The sequence below is a fragment of the Oncorhynchus nerka genome, linkage group LG7, assembly GCF_034236695.1.
Source record: "Oncorhynchus nerka isolate Pitt River linkage group LG7, Oner_Uvic_2.0, whole genome shotgun sequence".
Lineage (NCBI taxonomy): Eukaryota > Metazoa > Chordata > Actinopteri > Salmoniformes > Salmonidae > Oncorhynchus > Oncorhynchus nerka.
In genome coordinates, this window is record NC_088402.1 from 68,029,392 (window position 1) to 68,052,577 (window position 23,186).

At 40.8% G+C, this 23,186-nt stretch overlaps 1 long non-coding RNA gene across 1 annotated transcript; it reads right to left on the reverse strand.

Moving 5' to 3' along the window:
* Nucleotides 1-7,940: 7,940 nt before the first annotated feature.
* On the reverse strand, nucleotides 7,941-10,996 carry LOC135572351 (uncharacterized). Its single transcript, XR_010464231.1, has 2 exons — nucleotides 9,409-10,996; nucleotides 7,941-8,998 (listed from the first exon to the last, which is right to left on the reverse strand). It is a non-coding gene; the product is annotated as an uncharacterized LOC135572351 (long non-coding RNA).
* Between the last annotated feature and the right edge of the window lie 12,190 nt (nucleotides 10,997-23,186).

The window sequence follows — 23,186 nt, forward strand, 5'->3', positions numbered from 1 at the left end:
AAACATACACGATCAAGGCTGGACCATCCTTCCTCAATCGTATCTTTTATGGCCTCACATTGACGAATCAAACACTGAAGATAGGAACTCAAACGCTGTAGAAACTCCTTAGATCTTGAGTCCTGGAGGTCTTGTTAAACCTGTATTATATCTGTCTGTTGAACCTAGAAGCAGTTGCTGCTCAAGGTTTAAGCCGGGATGGGAGGGCTTACCAATAGATAATGGCCAATTAAGTGTGGGAGGGCAAGGAAAAACTGAAAAGAAACGGCGCAGAGAATAAAGCCCGACGCAGCACATTTCACCGAACAAACTCCTCTTAACTGATGGAAGGAGACGTCCTCAGAGACTCATCAGTGGTAAACCACAGAAAATGACTTCACAAGCACTTTGGAAAGCCCTGATTGCCTCTTAAAAAAAGGTGAAGCGTAATAAATTGGGGGTTGAGATAAAAGCCTTGAGGAAATGGTGGAGGGCTGTTTGCAGCTGTCTGATAATAGAAAATGATGGCATGGATTGTATGGACAGCTCAAGGGTCATTGTTTGAAATGCTGGTGGTGTAATGAATTTAACCTACCTAAAGTAAACGTGATTAGTTTTCCTGAAATTCGGCAAGATACTTCCCATTTTATACCCTCTTTTATCAATGTGTTCGTCCTGTTGAGTAAATGCATTTTGTAAAGAAAATGTGTTAATGGATGTATTCAAATAGCAACAACCAGTTTATATGAATTAACATGATTGAATGACCATTTCAAAGCAAACAATAATGGCCATTGAAAACGAGGGACAATAGAGCACTTAAGTTTAAATAAAAAATTAGTTTGTTTTTGTGCTTCTACCTCTACACACAGTCATTGTTTCATAACTTTCACTACTTAAAGTAATTACATTGTAACTACACAGTTAACTGTTAAACTGTTGCATCACCGCCTGGTATGGCAACTGCTCAGCATCTGACCGTAAGGCGCTACTGAGGGTTGGCCGTGAGGCCCAGTACATCACTTGGGCCAAGCTACCTGCCATCCATGGCGTATATACTAGGCGTTGTCAGAGGAAGGCCCTAAAAATGGTCAAAGACTCCAGTCACCCAAGTCATAGACTTTCTCCGCTAGCGCACGGTAAGCGGTACCAGAGCGCCAAGTGTAGGACCAAAAGGCTCATTAACAGCTTCTACCCCCAAGCCACAAGACTGCTGAACAATTAATCAAATGGGCACCTGGACCATTTACATTGACACCTTGTTACTACACTAATACCACTCACTCACTGTTTATTATCTATGCATAGTCACTATGTAAAAAATGACCTCACATTGACTCGGTACCAGTACCCCCGTACATAGATAGCCTCGTTATTGCTATTTTGTGTTCCTTTTTTTTTAAAACGTTTTTATTTTTGTTACTATTTTTTATTTAGTTAAAGTTTTCTTACCTGTCATTGTTAGTTTAGGGCTTGTAACTAAGCATCTCACGGTAAGGTCTACATCTGTTGTATTCAGCGCATTTGAAAAAATACAATATTGTTACAAGAGAAACTATCGTGCAATTACACCAGTGTAAGAGAAACTCAAAGTGTTACCAATGATCTAATACATGATGGATAAAATAAAGATAAGAAAAACTTGATAAACAGAGTTCTACCTTGCAAACATCAACTCAGAGTATTAAACTTGTTTCAATTCAGAAAAGCCTTCGGTCGGTGTTGAGAAAATCAAGCCTTGAACATGTGAGTCACCCAACTCAATATACAGTGAGGTCCAAAAGTATTAGGACAGTGACACATTTTGATTGTTTTGGATCTGTATTCAAGCACTGAAATGATACAGTGACTATGACGTTAAAGTGCAGACTGTCAGCTTTAATTTGAGGGTATAATTTTGTATAAATTAAACCCCAAATCAAAAGCCATGGTAAATCACACATCACTGCTGACAAACTTCATCCCATCATCAAACAAATGTTTTGGTCAGTGTTTTTCTATTTAAATGCAAATTAAGTTACCAGTTATGGGACAGTGTGCTCTGCCAACACACTTTATTTAAAACATATATATAAATAGATAGCCAAACAGAGTTTTCATGCAACCTGTAGTGGTTTTTCATCAGGTATAGAGTAGCCTCTGCCGAGACCCCAACAACCGGATGTTCCAGTTTTCAAATCAAATCAAACTGGATTTGTCACATGCGCTGAATACAACAAGTGTAGACCTTACTGTGAAATGCTTACTAACAAGCCTTTAACCAACAGTGCAGGTCAAGAGTAAGGAAATATTTACAGAATAGACTAAAGTAAAAAATAATAATAAAAAGTAACACAATAAGAATAACGAGGATATATACACAGGGTACTGGTAACAAGTCAGTTTGCAGGGGTACAGGTTAGTTGAGGTAATTTGTACATGTAGGTACGGATGAAGTGACTATGCATAGAAAATAAACAACGAGTAGCAGCAGTGTAAAAAAGTGAGGGGGGGGGGGGTCATTGTAAATAGTCTGGTGCCAATTTTATTAATTGTTCAGCAGTCTTATGGCTTGGGGGTAGAAGCTATTAAGGAGCCTTTAGGTCCTAGACCGCTTGCTGTGCAGTAGCAGGGAAAACTATAACTTGGATGACTGGAGTCTCTGACAATTTTATGGGCTTTCCTCTGACACCGCCTATTATATAGGTCCTGAATGGCAGGAAGTTTGGCTCCAATGATGTACTGGGCAATACGCACTGCCCTCTGTGGCACCTTACGGTCAGATGCCAAGCAGTTGCCATACCAGGCGGTGATGCAACCGGTCAGGATGCTCTCGATGGTGCAGCTGTAGAACCTCTTGAGAATCCGGGGACATATGCCAAAGCTTTTCAGTTTCCTGAAAAGGTCTTGTCGTGCCCTCTTCACGACTGTCTTGGTATGTTTGGACCATGATAGTTCGTTGGTGATGTGGACACCAAGGAACTTGAAACTCTCGACCCGCTCCACTATAGCCCGGTCGATGTTAATGGCGACCTGTTCGGCCCGCCTTTTCCTGTAGTCCACGATCAGCTCCTTTGTCTTGCTCACATTGAGGGAGAGGTTGTTGTCCTGGCACCACACTGCCAGTTCTCTGACCTCCCTATAGGCCGTCTCATCGTTGTCGGTGATCAGGCCTACCACTGTTGTGTTGTCAGCAAACTTAATGATGGTGTTGGAGTTGTGTTTGGCCACACAGTCGTGGGTGAACAGGGAGTACAGGAGGGGACTAAGTACACATCACTGTAGCTGTAGTCAATGAATAGCATTATCACGTAGGTGTTCCTTTTGTCCAGGTGGGAAAGGGCAGTGTGGAGTGCGATTGCATCACCTGTGGATCTTTTGGGGCGGTATGCGATTTGGAGTGGGTCTAGGGTGTCCGGGAGGATGCTGTTGATGTGAGTCATGGCCAGCCATTCAAAGCACTTCGTGGCTACCGATGCGAGTGATACGGGGTGTTAATCATTTAAGCAGGTTACCTTCGCTTCCTTGGGCACAGGGACTATGGTGGTCTGCTTGAAACATGTAGGTATTACAGACTCGGTCAACAAGAGGTTGAAAATGTCAGTGAAGACAGTTGGTCCGCGCATGCTTTGAGTACACATCCTGGTAATTTGTCTGGCCCAGCGGCTTTGGGAATGTTGACCTGTTTAAAGGTTTTGTTCACATCGGCTACCGAGAGCGTTATCACACAGTCATCCAGAACAGCTGGTGCTCTCGTGCATGCTTCAGTGTTGCTTGCCTCGAAGCAAGCATAAAGGCATGTAGTTCATCTGGTAGGCTCGCATAACTGGGCAGCTGGCGTCTGGGTTTCCCTTTGTAGTCCATAATAGTATGCAAGCCCTGCCAAATCCGATGAGTGTCAGAGCCAGTGTAGTAGGATTCAATCTTAATCCTGCATAGCGGGATTTCTTATAAGTGTCCGGATTAGTCTCCCGCTCGTTGAAAGCAGCAGGTCTAGCCTTTAGCTCGATGCGGATGTTGCCTGTAATCCATGGCTTCTGGTTGGGATATGTACATACGGTCACTGTGGAGATGACGTCATAGATGCACTTATTGTTGAAGCCAATGACTGAGGTGGTATACTCCTCAATGCCATTGGATGAATCCCGGAACATATTCCAGTCTGTGCAAGCAAAACAGTCCTGTAGTTACATTTTTACATTTAAGTCATTTAGCAGACGCTCTTATCCAGAGCGACTTACAAATTGGTGCATTCACCTTATGACATCCAGTGGATGTAGTGTCGCATCCGTGTCATCTGACCATTTCCGTATTGAGCGAGTCACTGGTACTTCCTGCTTTAGTTTTTGCTTGTACGCAGGAATCAGGAGGATATAGTTATGGTCAGATTTGCCAAATGGAGGGAGGGGAAGAGCTTTGTATGCATCTCTGTGTGTGGAGTAAAGGTGGTCTAGGATATTTTTTTCCTTGGTTGCACATGTGACATGCTGGTAAAAATGGATTAAATCTGATTTAAGTTTGCCTGCATTAAAGTCCACGGCCACTAGCAGCGACGCTTCTGGTTGAGGCTTTTCTTATTTGGTTATGGTCTTATAAAGTTGGTTGAGAGCGGTCTTGTGCCATATTCATTCTGTGGTGGTAAGTAGACAGCTACGAATAATATAGATAAGAACTCTCTTGGTAGATAGTGTGGTCTAGCTTATCATAAGGTACTCTACCTTAGGCGAGTAATACCTCGAGACGTATTTAATATTAGACATAGCACACCAGCTGTTATTGACAAATAGACACACACTCTCACCCCTTGTCTTTCCAGACGTAGCTTCTCTGTTCTGCCGGTGCATGGAAAATCCCGCCAGCTCTATATTATTCGTATCATTGTACAGCCACGTCTCATTCAGCCACGTCATTAACGTCAGGGGAAATGGAATGGGTGCCTGTGACGTGACTTCCACACTCTGTCTTAACTCCTCCTCGACATTTATTGGAATGTTTGAACAGTGCAGAAGAGAACCTCAAAGAACCTCCCCCAACAGTATTTTTCTCTCATCAAGACCAGTATGTTTGGGATCTAGTTTCAGGTGTTTCTTTGACGCCTGCTACTTTAGGTATAATGTAACATAAAAGCACAATGGAAGACAGAAATGGAGTCAATCCTCTTCATTGGAGGTAAACGACTGAATAACCATATATGCCTGACAAAATAGGTGACACTTACCTGCCTCTCAGGGTATATTCAGTACTTCATAAACCACTATTGGAAACATTCACCACCAGGGGTGTAGTGGAGGGTACATGCAGTTCACTTTAAAAAAAAGTGATGTGAGGTTTTCCACACCTTTTGCAGAAAAATGCATTGAAAGTATAGGGAGCATTACTTTATTCACTGCGAATGGCAATCACAGTTTACCTATGAATTGCTTCACTACTACATCACTGTTGAACACATTGAATAAAACCAGAATGTCAACTATTTCACTGTGGGTTTTGTTATCTAAATCATTAACATTGTCAAGTATACTCCCTCTTCGGCCTCTTGGTCATCAGGCTGCTGATTATCCCGCACACCTGTCACCATCGTCAAGCGCACCAGTGCCTCATCACCTCCTTGATTATCTTCCCTATATCTGTCACTCCCTTTGGTTCTTTCCTCAGGTGTTATTGACTCTGTTTCATTGTTGTGTTTTGTGTTTATTGGGTTGTTTATTTATTAAAACACTCACTCCCTGTACTTGCTTCCTGACTCTCAGCGCACTCGTTGCAAACGTTAATATTTTAGAAATTGTATTTCAAATAGTGAGGATCTCACCATAAAGCTTTTACAATCCTCTATATTCAGGCAGATTGTGGCTCCCAACCACCGTTACACATTCAAAGTAAACCTTACATATTCAGTCACATTTTCTACCTCTGACGCCATGCTGGTCTTCTATTCAGTAAGGGTCTCAGAGTAGGAGTGCTTTTGCATTTGAAATCATATTGCATAAGGGGGAGGAACAGATTCTCGATCGGTCCTCCTAACCTGAGACTGAAACACTGTGAACATGGGCCCATAACATTTCAACACTGAGCTTGAGTTTGTTTAGAAAAGCCATTGAATTTTCAAGGCCAGACTTCCTTGGGTTAAAACAATGAACAATGCTGTGAAATGCGCTCTCGATTTCTCTACAACTTATTTGAGTGCCCTCTGCAAATCAAAATGCACAGCGGTTGATACCACTACCATGGCGACATACTAGTGGACCAACCAAGGTTTCTGACAGTTTGTTTTTATTTGGTTGGGGTTGAATGCCTTACCCTCTAGTTGTGTGAAAATAAACATTTAATTCCATTACCCCCCACCCTAGAAAACACAACACAAAGCAGTAGGAACCCGACATGACAAGTGGTTTCACATTATCTTTCTGTTTGCTGGAAAGATATAGCAATTATTCCTTGTTTTCGAGAGAGAGAAAGATCCGCAACACCCACAGAGCCCCATGTAACTCCTGCCTTGCTGGCTTTTCATTTAAAAAAATGTTTCCCCCTGATCCTCGGGAGATGTAATTATTTTGCAGCCAACTTGCAAGACCATAGTTCCTGGGAATACTTCTCCCCCATCAACCAATCCTTACGTTTATTTTTAACGGCTTGCATATTTCTCACATTACACATTTTTGTGCCGTTTCATCTGCTACTGTGTGTATGAACATCATGGCAATTATGAAAACAATGAACAACCAAAGACATCTATACTAAACAAAAATATAAACACAACATGTATAGTGTTTCATGGGCTGAAATGAAAGATCCTAGAAATGTTCCATATGCACAAATTTGTTTTACATCCCTGTAATTAGCATTTCTCTTCAGCCAAGATTATCCATCCACCTGACAGGTGTGGCATATCAGGAAGCTGATTAAACAACATGATCATTACACAGGTGTACCTTGTGCTGGGTACAATAAAAGGCCACTCTAGAATGTGCCGTTTTGTCACACAACACAGTCACAGATGTCTCAAGTTTTGAGGGAGTGTGCAATTGTGATGCTGACTGCAGGAATGTCTACCAGAGCTGTTGCCAGATAATTTAATGTTATGGCTGAGATTCCCGTACAGGGATCAACATCAGGGGAAATTTCAGAGTGACAACTATAAATACAACATTGTAACATTAAACATTCTTGAAAATGCAAGTGTCTTACATCCTTCAAAAGATTAGGATCTTGGTAATCAAACTACGTTTTTTGATTTAAAATAGCTATTACAGAGAACAAATACCATGCTTTTGTTTGAGAAGAGCAATCAACAACAAAAACATTTTCCACCATGACAGTTTTTACACATTCACATCTGAAGGGTAAATTATGATTGACTGTATTTCTGCCCAATGACCACTGATCTTCTTGAAATCTAGCTGGGTAGATAGCCAATGAGCTGAGGTAAACGCCAGTATGTAATGGTTTTGGTTTGGACCACCATTCCTTGTTTGTAAATGCACGCGTAACGAACTCCATTCTCGCCTTGACTATCAGAGGAGTTGCTGTGACGTTTGTTACCGGCAGCAGTATTTTGGAAAGTTGTATTTTCAACGATTTCATTGAAGACATCACGGCGAATAAATCAGGTAAAGCAAAGTCAAAGTCTAAAGTGAGACATTTTTTTTTAGGAATCTTTGAGTGTTATGATTCAAACAGGAACTGAGGAGCTGTTTCTGCAAGGACAAGACGTACTTCTGGACGGGTAAGTGCTAATGCCGTTTTATGAAATATAAATATATACACATGTATATATTTTGCAATTTGCAATGAAATGTGTGGTTTGTTTGTGTGTATATATATATATATATATATATTCCATGTCAGATAAATATATTTTCCATGTCAGATATATATATTTTCCATTTTTTTATTCAAATGGAATGGAGTAGAACAGCAAACACACACATGGCCGCTGCGCTTGCTACTTGTAACGGGATTCTTCCTGTGAAGGAGAGGCGTGGTCATAATTCATGGTTCTTTAATAATGAAACTATACATGAATAAATTACAAAACAAGAAACGTGAAAACCCGAAATAGTCCCGTGTGGTACAAACACTGACACAGGAGACAACCACCCACAAAACCCAACACAAAACAGGCTACCTAAATATGGCTCCCAGTCAGAGACAATGACTAACACCTGCCTCTGATTGAGAACCATTTCAGGCACAAACACAGAAACAGACAATCAAGACATCCAACATAGAATGCCCACTCAGATCACACCCTGACCAAACAAAACATAGAAACATACAAAGCAAACTATGGTCAGGGTGTGACACTGCTCCTCTCCATTTCCATATGAAATAGCCATTGGGTGCTGTTCAGGGGAGGGCAGGCCCACAACAATGGCCGGGGTTAAATGGAACAGCACTTCACCTTAGTGACTGTTCCCTCTGCTCTATACAATACATATCTGTTTATTTTATGTGACGATAAAAGGCTCATACAATACAAATATATTTTTAATGTTTTCTTTCACAGTGATAGCAACTCCGACTGAGAGCCCCCGGTGCCAAGCTGCCCGCTCTACCTCTGCCACCTCTACTCCTGCCTCCAGTGGTGTTCATATGCCACAGTTCATTACTGCAGGCATGACTGTGCCTCAGGGCCAAAAGGGCACAGCATGGAGGCGTCGTTGTGTTCTGTGTCGCATGACCTGCACCACTTGTTCAGTTTGCCTCTGCTTTACATCAGAAAGAGACTGCTATGGGACATGGCACAGGCAGCAACATATTGTGTAGAGGACTTCCAAAGGGTGTACTGTTTTTTAAAAATATTTATTTTATTTTTATGATTAATCCTGTTTTTTCTTTTTTCTAACTTTTCTGATTTTATTCTTAGTCATCTTAAATCAGAACGTGAAATGCAAAACTGACCTTGGATCATTAACTCTGGGACTACTACATCTCTTTAATGATTGACCCGACCAAGTGACATCTCACCTATGATCATGATGTGCCTTCTTTGTCAGCCAGTTCAGATGCGAGAGCGGTTCACCAAAACAGCTGATATACCCTAGAGGATTTAGGGAGAAGGGGGAGAGGGATGAAGTGAAGAGAGACTGTTATTGTGTGTGTGTGGTCTCACCTGGTGTCTACACTAAGAGGCTAGAGAGTACTTTATGCTGGAAAAACAGACACATGAGGACAAACAATAGAAGATAATGTATGTGATGCAGACATCAGAGTGTACCCGAAGCATTTAAATATAGAGGGCTATGTGTCTCACCACCTGGCTATTGCAAGGCTAACCCCAAGGGAAATCATGACTTGGCAGCAACAGATAGACCAGTGAAATGACTTTGTTTATGTGTAAAATTAGCAGCTGACATCTTAAGTTTTTTTAAATTAATGCATGTGAGACAGGTTCCATGTACAACAAGACAGGCAGAGATGGAGAAAAAGAACACAGAGCAGTTTAATTACCTCTAGATATGGACACTTTTGCCTGCAATAAAGCTTCCACGGCCTGTTACTCGGATAGTGAACATCTGGAAATATCTACATTTTCAACCCCTTGGTCAGCTCGCTCTCTGAAAGTAAAGAAAATAGCTTATTTTTTTGTAGATATGAAAACAATAATTGAGATATGACTGTTCAATCTAAAGCAGCAGATGTCATTTGTAGGATCCGTCAATACAGCCCAGTGCTGCTTACCTGAGATGCCATCTTCGTAGGTGTCCACTTTGACTTCCTTTGTGTTGAAAAAATGTTGCTTTCAGAACAATTATTTTTGATTGAAAAAATAAATAAAATTGCTCTCGACAAGAAGACACATATGTACCTCCATAGCATATAACAATTTTCCCGTGAATAACCACACCTTCATACAAACGTGCTACTGTATGCAGAATTCTTGACGCACAACCAAAGATGCTGCCATATCCTGCCAGCACGCCCACAAGCGAGCCACTCAGGAGCAGAATGATGACGTGTGTAAGAGGGAAAGGAATGAGATGGGAACAGCAATTTGTTGCAAGTTGGGGAGGAGGGCTAATAGCTGAACAATAGACTATTCAACATTTACTAAAGAATAGTCTAATAGCTGAGCTAGGTGTGAAACCCCCCCTCCTATCACAGACCAGATTTGCCCTAACGACCAAGGGATAACTTGCTACTCAATGAAAAGTTATGACTTTTCCAATAAGTTACCTTACACGTTATGTTGGCTGACAATTTGCTAGCTACACTTTCCTTACAAACCACGTAGCATATCATTACAGCAGTATGTACCAGTATGTTAGCTAGCTACCTAACGCTAGTAGTTATACATCAAACTTGCCAGTATGTTAACTTGATTATTCTTGTCATTCTTAGCTTAGCTTAATGGTATAGTCGTTGTGCTTTCGTAAATTCGCTCTGGCTATCTATAGGCTGGACAATAGAATGAGTCAAAATTCACCCAAGGCTGAAAAACGGTTTAAGAACATTGGCTTAACTGGAACACTAGCACGAGCCCATAGAAAATTAATAGAATCGTTTTGATTGGAGTGATGCTTAGAATTCCCCCAAAAATGTATCCCTTTTTATTTTACCACTACAATCTGTTCATTGGACGAAACTGGAAAAAAAAACTTGTGTAGAAAGTAAACATCTGCACCTCGATGGTGTTAACTGTGTTTGTCTGCGTCATGAAAAAGTAGGGAAAAAATAAAAACTTCTGACTATTTCTGGTCTAGCGATCAATGACAAACGAGCTCTTTGCCCAGACGTACATAATTACAAAGAGGAGATTCTCCTTTTTAAGATGGTGCCTGTGTAACAGTTTTGCTTCCGTCCCTCTCCTCGCCCCTACCTGGGCTCGAACCTGCACACATAGACAACAGCCACCCTCGAAGCATTGTTACCCATCGCTCCACAAAAGCTGCGGCCCTTGCAGAGCAAGGGGACCAACTACTTACAGGTCTCAGAGCGAGTAACGTCACCAATTGAAATGCTTTTAGCGCGCACCCCGCTAACTAGCTAGCCATTTCACACCAGTTACACCCAACTTGAAAGAAATCTAAATTTACACATTGCGAGATATTTGGCGAAATAGACAGACATGCCAATATTTCCCCCATAGGAAACAATGGGAAGACAGCAGAGTTCCAATATTATTTTTGTTGTTAATATTTTGTTTTATATTTGAAATGTAACCAACAATGTGAGCAGGTCTCATTGCCAAAAATAGCATAGCAGGCATTGTGACTTTGAACAATAAGCTGGGAATAGAGCATTCGGAAGGTGATTTGGTGCCACGGTGCTCAATAGAACTAATAGTAGCTAGCCAACGTTAGCTTGTGTGCTTGTCTGCTGTTGTAAAGGCCAGAATGCTCAAATCAACCCAGCGAAACTGTCTTAATTTACTAACTAACTTTTCTGACTGGTAACACCATAATATTAATCAAATTAATTAAGCCAAATATCTTAAAATCAATCCCATATAATATCTTATTACAAAAAGGTTTTAAATTCTCTGGTAATGCCAATACGGAATACTATCAAATGCTTCTCAAAGATGCCCTCTGGTGGTCTAACTAGAAATAACTTGCAGTAACAAAAGAAATGGCTGAGAATTAAATTATGTGCCACAGAATGCTGCAGCAGCACACCGCGTGTGCCGCAGTATGACACAACTTTTAAAGGAGGAATCACTGTACTCCAACCGGTCTCACGACCATGTGTAAATACTGCACCAAACACCTTAGTTTGATGTACAATTGCGCAACTAAAACATTGGCAGAAACGTCAACATTCATTGAGTTATCTTAGATCCATTCTGGGGAGTTTGAGGAAGTGAAATAGGCTTCCGCGTCTACAGTGTCTCATTGGGAGACAAACGTCATTAACCAAACATGGACTCGGGCAGGAAATACGCCTCCAAGAATTGCACACATGTTGTTACACAAAAGTCATTTGACTGAAGATGAAATTGATAGGCCTATGTAGCCTTTATTTTTTTATGCAATATTTTCAGTTTTCATATGAAGCCTATTTTTATTAATTCATTGTTTGTAACGATTGTAAAGATCTTTCAACTTTTATATTTGTGGTCAACTTCATTCCGAAGTTATCGGCGGTCACATCGGCGGTCACAGAGAAACAGATAAACAGCTTGATTCTATGTATAGCGGAGATCTTGTGATCTAACGGTGCACTTAGCTGTTTTACGAGAGGCCTGAATCAGTCGGCAAATAACAAAAGTTTTCAAGTGTAACTTTAGTAACGATGGTTGTGGGAAACAGCGCAGAGATTTAATGATGCGCCTACTAAAGTTCTAACGAGGAAATTAGCCTTAAGATGTTTTTGGGGAACCGGGCCATTTCTTGCACCCTTCTGAGGTCTACTGTGCTGTACTTTGAGGTCCAAACTTGTGAAACATCAACATCTATGATTGGTTCAGTTTTGGTACAGCCCAACAAAATTTGGTCTTGTTTGGGAGCGGAGCTCATTAAAATAATAGCCAATGTGTAGCAAAATACCCAAATATGCAAAGGAAGATATTGCATATTTATACCTTTGTGTACCTATTTAGGCTATATCGCCATGTAGAGAATGATATTCATATCCATCATTATGGATTTCTGTGAAGTAAAGATCAGGGACACATTATGTAATTCTGTTACGTTTATTTACACCCAGTAACAAAATGTGGGTAACTTATTGTAGTTCAATAACTAAGATATATTTTTTCAAAGTCAAGGTGTTATGTCATAGTTGACACCACATTCTTTGTGTAGACATCATCAAGTCTTATAAAACTGAGGGAGATTTTACCGAAATTCTGTTACCAAACTTTGCATCTGCACAGTTCTTACAGTAAATTTGTTTTTCTAAAATGTTCAGTGTAAGTTGTTGAAAGTAGTCCTTGTGCATAGAGGTGAAGTCTTTGTTTTTAAAGCAATGTTTTTTGTTTGGCATATGTTTAAAGTGAAAAAAATGAGACTCAGCAAATTGTCGTTACCATGGAATTGCCTTTAAGGCTTAAACCTTTTTAATATTATTTCAGACTCTGTAGACGATCACTGATGAAACCTTGATCAAAGTGCACTTCAATCCAGTAGGATTCAACCTGCTTAATTCAACCCAGCCAAATGTATGATCTCTTACCCAAGTGTGAAAAGGAAGAAGTGTCAGGGTCTCTTTTGTGCCACAGCTAGCTGTGTGTGTAATGTACCCTTAAGAGCTCCTTAAGAGGTATATTATGTGACTGGAGGTCTTACGATTACAGACTGTAGAAAGGGCATTAGGGTTTCTTCACTGCCTGTTACTCACAACCCAATCTCAGCACATGACTGTTTACCACTTGTTCTCCAGGGGTATTTATCACTGGACTGTTAGTTTTTAGCTTCATCAAGTCAATGTTTCTATAGAATAGAAAAATAATACAATGGTTTCACTACTGTCAGTTCTACGTCTTCAGTTTAAAAAAAATACATAACTTACTTAAAGCGTGAATCAGCGATCATTGTCTGCCCCACTGCTTGTGTTGTGAATTCAGGTTGAATTCAAATATGGGGTTTGGCCCCGAGGTGCTCTGGACTGGGCTTTTGGGCAAGGTGTGTCTTTGTGATATATCCCACCCACTCAGAGGACGTGGCTAAAGAGAGACAAACTTCTAGCTAGCAACTTACTGCTAGGTTGTTTGAATGACAATGTTAGCTAGTTTTCCAACTTGCTGATGAAGTTGTACTGCACCAAAGTTATGGGACTGTTTTCAGAAATCAGCGTGACAACTGACACTGGTGTTCCTCGCTACTTTGTAAGATTCGGCCAATGAGATAATGTCATAGCTGTAACGGTTGTCGTCTTCCTCTTCTGAGGAGGAGTAGGAAATATTGGGTCATAGCTGTAACGGTTGTCGTCTTCCTCTTCTGAGGAGGAGTAGGAAATATTGGACCAATATGCAGCGTGGTAAGTGTTGGTCATATTTATTACACTGAACACAGGAAACAAACGAACAAGCGAATAAAGAAAAACCGAAACAGTCCCGAATGGTGAAAAACACTGAAACGGAAAATAACCACCAACAAACAACATTTACATTTACATTTAAGTCATTTAGCAGAGTGAGAAAACAGGCTACCTAAGTATGGTTCTCAAGCAGACAGCTGCCTCTGATTGGGAACCTTACCAGGCGAAACACATAGAAATATAAACACAAGAACAAAACAGAATGCCCACCCCAACTCACACCCTGACCAACCTAAAATAGAAACATAAAAAATGAACTAAGGTCAGGAAGTGACAGTACCCCCGGCAATATTCACCAGCCTGTTCCCAGGGTCCCTTACCGTCCAAAATTTCCTCCCATGTCCAGGAGTCCAGAACCCTCTGCTCCTGGTTACCACGCTGCTTGGTCCGGTTGTGGTGGGTGGTTCTGTAACGATTGTCCTCTGACGAGGAGGAGTAGTAGTAGGAAGGATCGGAGGACCAATGCGCAGCGTTGTAAGTGTCCATATTGTTTAATAAGGATAATGAACACTGAACAAAACAATAAACAACAACGTGAAATAACAAAAGTGAAACAAACACTGACACGGAAAATAATCACCCACAACTCAAAAGACAAAAACAGGCTACCTAAGTATGGTTCTGAATCAGAGACAACGATTGACAGCTGCCTCTGATTTGGAACCATACCAGGCCAAACACATAGAAATATAAACACAAGAACAAAACATAGAATGCCCACCCCAACTCACGCCCTGACCAACCTAAAATAGAAACATACAAAAGGAACTAAGGTCAGGACGTGACAATAGCTAGGGCAGTCAGCTGCTGCTGCAGGACTCAGTGCACTAATCATGGCAGAACAACAACTGACTTATCATGAAAACTAATTGTGTTATTAGCTAGAACTACACTACACTACTACTTTATTATACTAGCTACCTTGAGGAGGGAGTATTTATTCAGAATTGAGTGTGTGAACTGGTGTTAGGATTGGAGACGAGCTCAACTAGCATGTTAGCTAGCTAGCTATTTTCGTGCACATTTTATATAAGATTCTACAACCACAAAAATTGTTAGCTAGATGTGGAATTAAGTAGTTAAAACTTGTTCAGGAAGAAAACATCAAAATTAGCAGGACTCGGGTATCGAGAGGTAGGCGAGTGCCGAGTGGTGTAATTTTACACTTGAAGGGTGAGACAGCCACAGTGCAAGTAGCATAGCTTCAACCACTGCTGATTTTAGCTTTAATAGATGTCACGCCCTGCTCTTGGTATTTTGTGTTTTCTTTATTATTTTGGTCAGGCCAGGGTGTGACATGGGTTATTTATGTGGTGTGTTTTGTCTTGGGTTTTTTGTAAGTAATGGGATTGTGTTATAGTAGAGTAGTCTAGGTAAGTCTATGGTTGCCTAGAGTGGTTCTCAATCAGAGGCAGGTGTTTATCGTTGTCTCTGATTGGGAACCATATTTAGGCAGCCATATTCTTTGAGTGTTTCGTGGGTGATTGTTCCTGTCTCTGTGTTTGTTTGCACCAGATAGGGCTGTTTTGGTTTTTCACGGTACATTTAGTGGTTTTGTATTGTTCGGTATTATCTTCAGTAGAGATGTATCAAGATAACCATGCTGCATTTTGGTCCTCCTTTCCTTCGACGGAAGAACAATAGATTGGATTCTATTCAATTATATCAGCTGTCCAATTTGGTTTATGTGTTCAATAAGGCCCTAGTTTACAGCATTCAATGGTTTTAATTATGTACCTTTACTGTTGTGCAATGTTAATAGGGTTCTGCAATAACTTTTGAAAATAGAAGTCCAGTTATGTTGCTATTGTCCAAGCGGAAATGCACTTCACTTTTATTCCAATAGAATGCCTGTTTGTCCTTTCAATCATTGTGTTCTTTTCAAATGGAAACTGCCGACTGTTCAAGGTTGGCTTACTGTTGCAGAGCTGCGTCAATGGCGTTGTTTCAAGCTGAACAAAAACAAATCCATCCACTGTGTGAAAGTGCTAACAGGAAAGGTAATCCTCAGCCATACTGGCAGCACTGAACCGACCCTGACGTTGTCTATTGTTAAAAGAATAACTATGTGCAGAAACACTTCATCAAGAAATGTCCTCAGGGCGTCACCAGCTTTATGTGCACCTTGGAAACCACAATGCTTTATAAATGATTTAGAGTGTTATGTAAGCCACTTCAGGATGTTATTCGTACCATGAAGGCTTTAAAAAAAATACACCTTCTCTGCAATGCGCCCCCCAAAAATACTTTTCCTCTTTCAAGCAGCAAAACTGGTTCCAGCAAGTATCTTCTGTCCGTGTTTCGTCAATCATGCTTGTGATGGAGTGTTGAGGCTTACTCCCATTCTAACCTGTTCAAACAACTGTGGCAAGTGCCTGTCAACAAGATGATCCTGATGTGACAAGTCATCAAAAAGTAAACGTTCCATATAAGGTACTCTCTGAGCAGACACGGAGCCCCAGTAAGCACACTCTCAAAGAGATCGGGGAATTTTGATCAGGGGAGATTGGTACACCCAACAACTGGAGCTGGTTGAACGGAAAGAAGAAGTGCTTAAGGAATGGGACCAGTGCTCAATCATTACATCACCAAACCCAACACACACACACTCTCACAAACACATACGTGGTTATGCTTAACAGGAAGCTCTCAATATGCTCTTTCATAATATAATTAAGCAGTTTAAGCTGGCTTTTTTCATGCATGCAGAAAACACTGCAATGCTGAGAGATGCAATGCCGAGATGTGATCCCATCAGCAGCCACCATACAATACAGTGCATTCTGAAAGTATTCAGACCCCTTGAGTTTTTCCACATCTTGTTACGTTACAGCCTTATTCTAAAATTGATTAAATTGTTCTTTCCCCTCATCAATCTACACACATAATACCCCGTAATGTGAAAGTGAAAGCAGTGTTGTAATGTTTGCAAATGTATGATATGTGGCAAACCTCTAGAGAGGCTGCCTGCCACTGTAGAGGTTTGAGTCATGTTCACTGACAGCAGGAATCGGTTGGTTCCACTGCTCTCTGTGTTTTCTTACCCAGAAGCGCTGCATCCTCCTTAAGGCTTCTACAAAGAGATTCTGGAGAGGTGGCCTCACAGATATGATTCAGGACAGCCAGATGGGTGATGACCTGGATCAGTAGGAAATAGAGAATATATAGAAACTATGGGATCCATTTCATTTGATTATTTGAATAATTTAAAAAGTAAATGGAAAAAAGAGGGGGGTATTATGGATGCAGCATTCAGGAAAAATATAACTGTACAAATCTAGCCTTGAGTGGTGAATTTTAAATCATTTTAAATCATGCATTATTCATGATTAGTCATTTCTGGCAATGATTGCATGAAAACAAATTGCATACTGTGTAGGGAATTGACAAACACATACACATTACAGTGAAAGTAGAAATATTAACAAAGCAGTTCCCCATTCTCGTTCAGGTAAAAAAGCTGAGGGATCGGGATGGAGAAATGTAACAACTCTCAAATTCAAAGACAGAGCTATGGATGCAAGGACTGGCCAGCCATGATATCATTATAGTTTTAACCCTTTTGAAGCTAAACTCTGCAAAAAAGAAATGTCCTCTCACTGTCAACTGCGTTTATTTTCAGCAAACTTAACATGTGTATGAACATAACAAGATTCAAAACTGAACAAGTAACAGTCAGTATCTGGTGTGGCCACCAGCTGCATTAAGTACTGCAGTGCGTCTTCTCATCATGGACTGCACCAGATTTGCCAGTTCTTGCTGTGAGATGTTACCCCACTCTTTCCCCAAGCACCTGCAAGTTCCCGGACATTTCTGGGGGGGAATGGTCCTAGCCCTCACCCTCCGATCCAACAGGTCCCAGATGTGCTCAATGGGATTGAGATCCAGGCTCTTTGCTGGCCATGGCAGAACACTGACATTCCAGTCTTGCAGGAAATCACACACAGAACGAGCAGTATGGCTGGTGGCATTGTCATGTCAGGATGAGCCTGCAGGAAGGGTACCACATGAGGGAGGAGGATGTCTTCCCTGTAATACACAGCGTTGAGATTGCCTGCAATGACAAAGCAATGACAACAAGCTCAGTCCGATGATGCTGTGACACACTGCCCCAGACCATGAAGGACACTCCACCTCCAAATTGATCCCGCTCCAGAGTACAGGCCTTGGTGTAACGATCATTCCATCAATGTTAAACGCGAATCCGACCATCACCCCTGGTGAGACAAAACCGTGACTCGTCAGTAAAGAGCACTTTTTGCCAGTCCTGTCTGGTCCAGCGACGGTGGGGTTGTGCCCATAGGCGACGTTATTGCCGGTGATGTCTGGTGAGGACTTGCCTTACAACAGGCTTATAAGACCTCAGTCCAGCCTCTCTCAGCCTATTGCAGACAGTCTGAGCACTGATGGGGGGATTGTGCGTTCCTGGTGTAACTCGGGCAGTTGTTGTTGCCATCCTGTACCTGTCCCGCAGGTGTGATGTTCGGATGTACCGATCCTGTGCAGGTGTTGTTACACGTGGTCTGCCACTGTGAGGACGAACAGCTGTCCATCCTGTCTCCCTGTAGCGCTGTCTTAGGTGTCTCACAGTACAGACATAGCAATTTCCCTGGCCACAACTGCAGTCCTCATGCCTTCTTGCAGCATGCCTAAGGCACGTTCACGCAGATAAGCAGGGACCCTGGGCATCTTTCTTTCAGTGTTTTCAGAGTCAGTAGAAAGGCCTATTTGGTCTCCTAAGTTTTCATAACTGTGACCTTAATTGCCTACCGTCTGTAAGCTGTTTGTGTCTTAACGACCGTTCCACAGGTACATGTTCATTAATTGTTTGTTTCATTGAACAAGCATGGGAAACAGTGTTTAAACCCTTTACAATGAAGATCTGTGAGGTTATTTGGATTTTTACCAATTATCTTTGAAAGACAGGGTCCTGAAAGGGGACGTTTCTTTTTTTGCTGAGTTCATATAGTGTTAGTTTCAATGTACTTTACAAACATTGGAGTAAAACAAACTTATATTTTGGGTTTTGATGGGGTACTACAGGTAACTTAGCTCATGAGGCTTTTTAAGTTTTATTCTTCAAGAATCAACGAGTACAAAGCATTCATTTATAAGTCAAAAAATGATGCAGCAACTGCCGATTGCCCCTTTAATGTCTCGTTTGAAGCCGGCATGTTTCAAGGGTAATTGTAAAAATTTGACAACTTGTCATACTGAATGAATTTGAGCTCAAGTGATGATACAGAAAAGGAGCTATTTTTTGGAATAGTAGCTTGCAGCTGGATGATGACTGTGATGACCAGGTCTGAGTTGCTGCTCTCTCCCGAGTTATGTCTATTATAAGCATTTTTGTTGTTTACAATTTAATAAAGACAAAACTGGCTATTTGGTGTGGTCTAGATACTTATTGTAAAGTCGGGGATGTGTGACAGAGGTGAAATTCCACCCCTACTAGGGTGCGGACTCACAACCCTCCACACTGTAATGTAACACACTCTAGAAACAACATCAATACCACTGACCCAGAAAATCCAAGGCATTTCTGAATCAGACAGTACTTCTAGGTCTCAGATGCACTCACTCTGCCATTTCTACACAATATTGAAATCATTGACACATATGAAAAATACTATTCTTGTACTGACAAGTAGTTTCCTTCATAGTGACAATATACTACTTAAATCGAAACATAGACCTATTCCAAGTTGCTTCTGCGGAGCACTCATTTACATATAATGATCTTAGGTACTAAAATGGCAGCGTGACCTCACACAGTCAGCACGACACACACACACACATTTCACATTCACACATACACTTTACAAACGCCTGAAAGAAAGAAAACTTCTGAATATATTTAAATTCCCCACTCAAAGCATTGCTATGGAAATAGTTTAGGAATTTGGAAATATGGCTTTCAAATGTACAGGTTGCCAGTTGTTCCTTGACTTCGGGAGTCGCTCCATTCCCCTAAGAGGAGGCCTTTTTTTAGCCTACGTTGATGGATTAGACAGATATGACGTCAGTAAACTGTAATTAAACCCAGTCTGTCCAAATATGTCAGATTTTTAGATATCTTCTGTCACTAATCAAAATAATGTGTGAAAAGGGGGGGTGGGGGAGGATGGAAACCTATTTTCAATCTGGCTGGAGGAATTAACAGAGACGGTGAGAGAGCGGCATCAGAATGTGAGAAAAAGCCTGTCACACGCGAGGCAAAAAGAAGCCGCTCTCATGCATAAGTGTAAGCAAAAGGAAGCCAGGTACAGTAAACAAGGTACAGTAAAGTACAAGACAGTGGAAGACCACCAGAGTAGGGTCACACAATGTCATTATAACACTTTCATCTTAATGTCTTGAGTGTACAGTACCAGTCAAAAGTTTGAACACACCTACACACATTTTCTTTATTTTTTACTATTTTCTACATTGTTGAATAATAGTGAAGACGTCAAAACTATGAAATAACACATATGGTGTTAAAAAAGTGTTAAACAAAACAAAACATATTTTATAGTTGATACTCTTCAAAGTAACCATCCCTTGTCTTGATGACAGCTTTGCACACTTATGGCATTCTCTCAACCAGCTTTTTTATTTATTTTATTTCACCTTTATTTATCCAGGTAGGCCAGTTGAGATCAAGTTCTCATTTACAACTGCGACCTGGCCAAGATTTTTAAAAAGCAGTGCGACACAAACAGCAACACGGAGTTACACATGGAATCAACAAACATACAGTCAATAATACAATAAAAAAGTCTATATACAGTGTGTGCAAACGAGATAGGATAAGAGTTCATGAGGTAGTCACCTGGAATGCATTTCAATTAACAGATGTGCCCTGTTAAAAGTTAATTTGTGGAATTTATTTCCTTCTTAATGCGTTTGAGCCAATCAGTTGTTTTGTGACAAGGTAGGGGTGATATACAGAATAAAGCCTTATTTGGTTAAAACCAAGTGCATATTATGGCAAGAACAGCTCAAATAAGCAAAGAGAAACAACAGCCCACCATTACTAAAAATTTCAAGAACTTAAGGTTTTTTCGTGTGCAGTTGCAAAAAACATCTAGTGCTATGATGAAACTGGCTCTCATGAGAACCGCCACAGGAAAGGAAGACCCAGAGTTACCTCTGCTGCAGTTATAAATTCATTAGAATTAACTGCACCTCAGATTGCAGACCAAATAAATGCTTCACAGAGTTCAAGTAACAGACACATCTCAACATCAGCTTTTCAGAAGAGACTGCATGCATCTGGCCTTTGTGGTCGAATTGCTGCTAAGAAGCCACTACTAAAGGACACCAATAATAAGAAGAGACTTGCTTGGGCCAAGAAACACGAGCAATGAACATTAGACCAGTGGAAATCTATACTTTAGTCTGATGAATCCAACCGCCATGTCTTTATGAAACGCATAGTAAGTGAACCAATGATATCCGCATGTGTCATTCCACCATGAAGCATGGAGGAGGAGGTGTGATGGTGTGGGGGATCTCTGCTGGTGACACTGTCTGTGATTTATTTTGAATTCACGGCAGACTTAACCAACATGGCTACTACAGCATTCTGCAGTGATACGCCATCCCATCTGGTTTGAGCTTAGTGGGAGTATCATTTGTTTTTCAACAGGAATGACTGTAGTATTGACTGTAGGGATTTGCGGACATGACTGTAGTATACTATAGTGTTTTTGCGGATATGACTGTAGTATACTGTATCATTCACCGTAGAGTTTTTGCAGATATGACTGCAGCATACTGTAGTATTGACTAACGCGTTTTTGCGAACATGACTGTAGTATTTACGTGTTTTTGCAGACATTAATGTAGTATTCACTGTAGAGTTCTTGCGGACATGACTGCAGTATACTTTAGTATTTCCAAACATGTTTTTGCGGACATGACTGTAGTATACTCTAGAATTTACTGTAGTGTTGTTGCGGACATGACTAGTGTTCTCTAGTATTTACTGTAGTGTTTCTGCAGACATGACTACAGTATATTAGGCTAGGTACCAAAGTTCTGGTCAGTATTTCCCTGGGCACCCTTATTAGGGCAGGACATGCAGGAAATGTATAAAAGCAACACTTGGTCATGTTCAGGCAAGAGTTTTGTACCTGTGTGTATAGGCTGTACGGCGTTGTTGCTGTTGGTTTATTTCTGTCAGCAATCATTTTGTGACCATGCTGTCTTGAGGAAATGTTTGGGGTGTGGTCAATTGTTCTGAATGGTATGTGGTGAGTTTATTCATTTGTGACAATATTCAAGATGTTCATTGTGTAAAGCCACTGCAATAATATCATTTTGTTTTCAGTTGGTCTGTTTGGAGGGCCTTTGCTGGTTTGAGGTCCAGGCAGTTTATTGACAGCTCACTCCAATTTAACCTGTTGCTTCTACCCGGGACGCTTGCGTCCCAACTAGAGCTCTGGAAATGCAAATGCGCTACGCTAAATGCTAATAGTATTAGTTAAAACTCAAAAGTTCATTAAAATACACATGCAGGGTATCGAATTAAAGCTACACTCGTTGTGAATCCAGGCAACAAGTCAGATTTTTAAAATGCTTTTCGGCGAAAGCATGAGAAGCTATTATCTGATAGCATGCAACACCCCAAAAGACGTAAACAAAATAATTAGCATTTCGGCGTTACACAAACCGCACAATAAAATAGAAAACATTCATTACCTTTCACCATCTTCTTTGTTGGCACTCCTAGATGTCCCATAAACACTATTTGGGTCTTTATTTAGATTAAATCGGTCCATATAAAGCCTAGATATCGTTATATGTAGACTGTGTGATAAACGAAAAAAACATTGTTTCAAAACGTAACGTCATTTTTTAAAATTCAAAAAGTCGACGATAAACTTTCACAAAACACTTCGAAATACGTTTGTAATGCAACTTTAGGTATTAGTAAACGTTAATAAGCGATAAAATTCATCAGGAGGCGATGTAAAGATTATTAGCTGTCCGTCTGGAAAAATGTCCGGCTAGAAACTCAACGAAAATATCCGGTCCTAGACCGGATTAGATACGGTGTCCTGTATGTGTTTGACCAAGAAAAAACTCGAAGGGAAATGACAAGACTCTAGACACCCTGTGGAAGCTGTAGGTACTGCAACCTCAGTCAATTAATTGTGGTTCACGTTTATCAATGGGTTCAAGTAGCGCATGGATATATTTTCCCCATTTTCAGTGATGTGTTTTTCCTGTGCTTTTAAATGCCGTTCTGGTAAAGCCTT